Consider the following 6,000-nt stretch of genomic DNA (forward strand, 5'->3'; position numbering starts at 1 on the left):
TGAGAAAAATAAAGAGCTTTTTGAACATCAAAGCATGGAGACATGTAGAGACACTATGATAAGACCCTGAATAAGCATGATAAGGCCCCTTTAAAATAATAATTTGACAGTGAATTAGGTTTGCATTTAATTGAAATCCTTTTTGAATGAAGAGCACGTTCTTTTGCATTTCAATATGTAGAGAAAATGTGGTTGTGAGCAGAACATTAACTATGTCTAAGTTTCGGTGCTGCTGCAGGTCACGACAAGAGGCCACAGAGATTGGCCGATGCTACAAATAAATAAGTAATAAGATCACAAGGATTTGTCATGTGTCAATTTAAAGTGGTCCTTTCATCCAAGTCTCCCTCAAGAGAAATATGTATTATCTGGTGGACTTCCCGGTTTAAATGAAATCCTAATAAGATATATATTAAAAAAAAGATTCTCAATCCATATCCCAAAGAGAGTGTATGCCGGTGTGTGTGTGTGTGTGTGTGTGTGTGTGTGTGTGTGTGTGTGTGTGTGTGTGTGTGTGTGTGTGTGTGTGTGTGTGAGAGAGAGGTTTGATGCAGGTGTGTTGCAGCCTCCTCCTCCTGCAGCAGTCAGTAATGTCATCAGACTCCCAGCTGAATTCACCACTGTTCTGCATGATCGCCCATGATAATTGTGTGTTGATAGAGAGTGCCGGAGATGGAGTATAATTTCCACCGAGAGATTCCTAAACAAATACCTGTGCTCAGCAGAGGGATGGAGTGCAGAGGAGGTGAGGAGGAGAATATAGGATGAGGGGAGATAGGGGATGAGAGGGTAACACTTCCAGGAGGAGGAGGAGGAAGAGGAAGCGTCTCAATGCAGGTTCAGTCTGTTAGTAATGAAACCACAGCAAGGCCGAAATGTCTTAACTTTTATACATTAAAAAGGATTATTCAGCAATCCACCATTACCATAATAGTTGAGACGTGTGTGTATCAGAGCGGAGGATAACATATAATAAAGCATGACATAACAGAAATACAGTAATAGATTAAAACACAATCAATAATCTAAGTTTATTATTATCTGTCATAATAATCAAATAAAATGGAGATTTCAAACCAAATGTATATTAGTGCTTTATGTAAAAACTGATGATTTAAAATGCTGAGACAATTCAGGCGTATTATCTAAATAATATCATTTGTGTCTGAAGTTGATCAGACCTCATTAACATGCAAATAAATGTCTGTTCTACTTTAGAGAAAAGTGTATAGCTCACTGCTCAGTGTGTGTGAGCTGGAGGTCTCCACGTCTCTCTTGTATGAGCTGCATCTTATACCCGGATTCGCTCTACAATTAGTTAAGCTGTCACAAAATCATCCTCACACGTGTTAAAGGTAGGGTAGGTAAGAATGGAGAAACCAGCTCGAGTGCGCTAGAATTTGAAAGTACGAAGCCGGAAAAAATCTGACCCTTCCTTCAGACTTCCTTACAGAGCCCCTCCTCCAACACACACGGACGCGCACGTGACCAATGAGGGCACGAGATACATGTGTGCACGAGATGGAAGGCTGGCAGTTATTTTAGCCGGGTCGTGCTTTTTACAGCGCCACGGCTTCCACAGATGATATATTTGTATGTATTTATTGTCAAAGCATTTAATATATTCAGTGCTATCGGGATGTAAAGAGCATTCCATGGAATATAACAAAAAGTGTTTCTGAAGTGAGTTACCTGCCTTTAAACAGATGAATATGAAAACTGCCTTCTAACTGCAAACACATCATTCTGAAGATGAAGGTCAAATATCCAAGAACAAGCAACACAATATTTTGAGTGATTGCCTTCAGAAGTGACCGAGTGCAATAAAGAAAACCATGTGAAGAAAACTAGTATTTTAATTTAAATGCTTTAGTCCAATCCGGGCACATCTTTAACAATCATGTATGTATTTTAATCATGCTTACACACAGTATTCCAGAAATAAAACGTAATTTTAAAACCTTAAATATAGAATTACCCTTTTCTCAGCATTTACAATTGTTATTAAAACAGCTGATTGCCGTTTTTGAACAAACATTGAAACATTGAGAACTTTATGGCTATACGTTTGGGAGTCCTTTTCTTCACATGGACACACTTACAGTAATAAATGGACCTCTGATAGAGTTAGTGTGTATAGAATTAGTGTCTTTGCATTCATGCAGAATGTGTGTGTTATGAGCATAATGAAATGTAATGTCTTATTGTGGGAGAAAAAGATTAGTTTTTAAAGGCCATATTTCTTAATGCTCTTAATGTTGTTCATTTTTGTAAAGCACTTTGAAATGCCTTGTGTTGAAAGATGCTTTATAAACAACCTTGCCTTGCCTTGTCCGACAGAAAAGTCAAAAACTAAGTAAAGATTTTGAACAAGTCACTTCCAAGGCAGCATAAATAACATTTCAAAAGAAAGGCTTTTCTAGAGTTTCAAGGCAACCTTCACTTTTGAAGACCTGAGGAGGAGTGTGTGTGTCAATAATTTCCACAAAAGCTCACACACTTGCAGTACTGACTGGCCCTTTTGGAAGATGCTATACATTGTAGGCATGCTGGAGTTTTGGCTACGTAAAAGACACATTAACAATATATGAAAACAGTAGCATCTGCTCGAATCTGTCTCTTCATGTTCTGCTCCTCCACACAGCCCTCAGACTGTGGAGGAGCAGAACAGAAGAGACAGATTCGCTGTGGGACATTTCTGAAGTCCTTTGCTCGTCTGGTGGAGAAAAGCAGATAAGTTTAACTCTGTCAACACTTGTATTTTTAACCTTGAGGGAAGTTAATTGGAAACCCCTCTTTGCCTCACTGCTCTCACCTCATGGCACGTAGTTATCATAGCTTATCTTCCAAACGTACCATAATTCCACACGACATGCAAGTCAGATTTCATCCAAGTCTGATTTCTTTCAACTCTGGGAAAAAGCTAAAGTATTTGAATTGCATGAACAATATGGCAAGTCATATTACACGCTGCTTTCCTCTTTAGAGATAGTTTTACATAATTTCCCATTCGTTTTGAAATAATGAATAGACAATGGGCTGTATAATTGTGAGGATATACAATTCAGAGGACTACGTCGTATAATCACCATGCATAATTCAGAGAGTGGAGCGCACAGGTCACCGGTGGCACTGGCACCAAAAGTAACTCGGGTCGTCAAACAAACAATGGAGCATCAACACTTTTACCGGGAACTGAATCTCTTTGACGGGGAAACATATTTCTTCAAGAGGAAATATAAGAAAGTACATCCAATTATCTTCAAATATTATCTAGTGGAGTCTGCAGGTTCAGAGGGACTCACTGGTGTGTAAAAACTGGATCTACTTTGTTGGCCGGTGAAAGCTACACCTGTATAAAGTGGATCCTTTTTGCCCCCCCAACATCCCCTGGCCTCACACCTCGGTCTGTGCATATAAATTACATTCCAAAGTGAGTATGGAAAGCCCTTGTTCAGACTCAAGGTCTCTTGTTTCAAAGGCATGCTAATGACTTTCACAGAAAACTCCTCTCAGCGGCCCTCTCCTAACTGCCAGAGCAACTGTGTAGGAGATGATTGGGACTCTTCAGCCATCTTGAATATTCATACATTTGTAATGGCACGTATATATACTTACAAATCCTAAACAAAGACACTTTTCTGAGACAATTTGTACTATATAGTATTGTTTACTCTTATTATTATTGGTGTTTAATAAATATGTAAACATATTTATGTACGTCTCATGCTGTTTGGGAGATCCAGACTGTATTAAATTCAAATTCAAATAGCTTTATTGGCACAAACACAATGACATACAGTATTGCCAATGCATTGTAATCTTTAAGTGCGTATATATCATGCTGTTTACAACATCTTAACTGTGTTTGGTTCATTATTATTCACTTTTAAATCAACATTTAAATTCAAATAGCTTAATTGGCACAAACACAATTACTAACAATATTGCCAAAGGTTTGTAATCTTTTAAGTATGTAGCATGGCATGCTGTTTGGGAGATCCATACTGTGTTATAACTCTGTGTTTTCTTACTTTCAAATCCATTTAAATAGCTACAATGACATACAGTATTGTACAACTACAAGAAACATCTAAACCCAGATATACATTTTGAGTATATTGTTTTTTTAATACACATTTTGAACAAAAGTCGAATACAGTGTTTCCTTTACAAGTAAAACGATATACTTTATTTTCAACAGTAGCAAACAATTCAACTCAAACACAACCCACCCCTCGTCCCCTCTCTCGACCCCTTATGTGACACAACATTCACAAACAGCAGATTAAAGCCAAACAATAAAAAGAGGAAGCTAAGAATTTAAATATAGAGACAAAATAATATAAGATACAATATATACATCAATGGGAAGAAAATAAAGCAAAGTGAGACCTATAAAATAATCAGTTCAGTCTGATTCCCTCATGTTGTGGCAGGCAGAGAGAAACTGTGCAACAAAGCTTTCTTTATTTTACTTTTACTTATTAAAACACTTTATGAAGACTTGATCCCGGACCGGTTGAATGTTGTGATGTGAGGAAGAGCTCCTCTGTTTCCATACTCCATGTTTTCAGGCCTGACTCCTTATTTGGGCGCAGCTTCCCCTGGAGCCGCTCATTAATGCTCGGTACAAACAGCCCATGGATTCGCTCATGAATATTCAAACATGGCTCTTGCATATCATTCCTTATGCAGTGTTGGAGCACAGCGGAGGCTGTTCTATCAATTATGTTATTTTAATTATGGATTATGGTTAAAACAGTGTAGTACAGTACAATAATAAAACATATTAATTAAAGTACATTTTGTCAACAAAAACTAGGCATTTTAAACTTAAAAGGTATAAATAGTTATACTTAATTACTGTAAGTGGCCACTGACACCAATATATGTTTACAATATATTTAATCATACGTTGTACATTTTATATAGATAAATCGCACGGGATCAAAATTCTATGAGGTGATTTTAACCCAAAAAAAGATAAAGTGCAATTAATATTGTTTAACCCTTAGATGCATAAGTGGATCTTTTTTGACCTGGTGAGGTGGTTTTCTTGAAGTATCTTTGCAATTACATTTTTTTTAATCATTTCATATTCCAGCTATTCCTCAAAAAACATGTTTTGGATATCATGCCATTACAATTTTAAGTTTACATTTTAAGAAATTATAGTTTTCGTATTTCTACCTCAAGCTTCCATAAGTGGGTCAAAAGTGACCCGCATGCATTTTCTATGGAATTTCTTTTTTTCTTCAAAATGTAAAAAAAAATGTCTACAATTATAAATAGTGAACAATTACATATTAAATATTTCTAGTGTGAACCAAAATATAATACTAAATATTATACAAGTGATTACATATACTTAACCAATATGACAAAAATGGCATAAAAACACATATTATTCTAATACGGGTCCTTTTTGACCCACTTATGGAAGAGTGTAGGGTCCAGTCACTTGTGCATCTAAGGGTTAATTAAAGAGCTTAATGAGATTACATTTATTTAAAAAAACAACAATTGTTTTTCACATTTGTACATAATGTTGTAAGTAATTATGCTCAACTAACAATTGAAGCTTTTTGCCTTTTCTGAAACGGTTTTTAACTAAATATATTTGTAATCCTTTAAAATTTGAAGACATGATCCTTTTTTTCTCCAACATAATTCATTACCTCATATTACACAGAACTCATAACATGACCAGAAACTATACACATATATATATATTATTAAATGTAAGGGAACCAAAATGTTTCAACAGTATTTTTACGATAGTTGTAATCCTCTGATTCTCCTTTCAGCTCTTCATCGGCACAATAGCTATGCACCGCTGAACCGCTGTCCCTCAGCCTGTTTTAATGTTACACATGTTTATTAATGCCTATTTTACAAGAGCGCCCTGTCATATCTGTTAGTCTTAAGCATGTCAGCATGAGTCAATTAATTCAGCCAAATAAACACTATTTACCATATTTAACCGATCTAAAATAT

The sequence above is a fragment of the Pseudochaenichthys georgianus genome, chromosome 21 (genome assembly GCF_902827115.2).
Source record: "Pseudochaenichthys georgianus chromosome 21, fPseGeo1.2, whole genome shotgun sequence".
Taxonomy (NCBI): domain Eukaryota; kingdom Metazoa; phylum Chordata; class Actinopteri; order Perciformes; family Channichthyidae; genus Pseudochaenichthys; species Pseudochaenichthys georgianus.